Raw genomic sequence first — 1,632 nt, forward strand, 5'->3', positions numbered from 1 at the left:
ACAAATTCATCACAGGAAGATCTTTTTGTTTTCCCATCTCAATCTGACTTTTATGTCCACTTAGATCATTCTGCAGTAAGTAGCTCACTTTGTTCCTAGTATTGTAATTGCCCATGAAGTGGCTTGGTATTGCGGCTTGAGAGTTATTATGGCAAAGACATGTCTAGCTCATAGAAAAGTGTACATTCTCTCTAACCAATACATGATTTCATCCAAACATTAAGCTGTCAGAATGATAATAATCTCACAAGTGTTCAACTTCTTTTTCATCCTCGTACGATTGTGGCATAGATTTCTTGTGTCAAATATTGTTAAGAGAGTAATGCAACTTCGTGTATCTTGAAACCCATATCACATTTAGAGTGTTAGAATATTCTCATTTCGAGTTAAACTGATATTTTCCTACATTCCAAGAGGCGACTAGTGTCACATACTTGGCTATCTCTCTTTGAGGCCTACTATTGCCGAACAAGGCACATATGAAATAAAATAATTGTTGTTGTACTTTTCATGACTCATTTCTTTTAAATCTCAGAAGCATGAACACGGTCCCTACATTATCAATACCTATGAGGTAACTTTATGCCTCAATTGTCAAATCAATGATGTCATCACAATGAGTAACCATGTCAGCGCTGTTGGTAGCAACCTTCATGTCTCTTAGGATATAACCTCCTGAAATGTCGTGCTCAGCACATTGATGGATTCTTGAATAATTCTAGCTAATCTCGAACATCGTTTTTCATATTTATAGTAACCTATGGGGGTTGAAGGTTCAAATATGTCAAAGAAGAAGAATCATCCTATGATCAAATATATTGGATAGAAACTTTTTATGGTCATATACATGCTAGCATATTTCAGAGTAATTGTTGGAGGTCGCCAAAGGTTTAGTTTGGGTGTTCGGCGTAGATATTTAGAGTTGAAGAAAGTAAACGGGTTGTTCTCCGAATTTTCTCTATGAATATATTGGGTGAATTGTTAAGGAAGGTAAAGTATGTGTAGTCACATTAGGCCTTACAAAATCTCGAAGGAAATAGGCCAAACTATGAGTATGATGATTCCCTATTATTGTCCTCCGTGTATCCGATGTTTCATGTGTCTATGTCTAAGGAGGTACTTGGAAACCCTATGCATATGGTTCCGGTGGAGGTTATTGAAGGTGAAGTTAATGGATAGTTAGCTTATGAAAGATACCTAATTGCCATCTTTGTTAGATAAGTCCAGAAGTTGGGATTGTCTATGAAAATATGTTATGGAGAAGTCTGTAAGTCAAAAAGATTACCTTTAAGGCCGAAAGTGTTGTGGAAAGAAAATATTTTCGCTTAATTGTATAGCAATAGGCTTTGATTTGAAAGGTACTTTCTAGGTGTTATGATTTATGTGCAGTTCATATCAAGATACCATTTTTGTCAATGTAATGCCCTAATATTAAGATCGGTGTTGTTGATATATACTGTGATGCATTGTTGAGTAATTGATATGTTGTTAGGATATATTTTTGGGGTTCTCTGGCAGGTGGATAAGCCAAGTTACAAGGGAGACTCTGGCGAAATTTTTGAAAATTTACGGAGTTAGCCAAATTTTAAAACTACGGGTGTGTATAAACTAACAGTTGGGCCACATTGAATG

The sequence above is a fragment of the Nicotiana tabacum genome, chromosome 24 (genome assembly GCF_000715075.1).
Source record: "Nicotiana tabacum cultivar K326 chromosome 24, ASM71507v2, whole genome shotgun sequence".
NCBI classification, from domain to species: Eukaryota; Viridiplantae; Streptophyta; class Magnoliopsida; order Solanales; family Solanaceae; genus Nicotiana; species Nicotiana tabacum.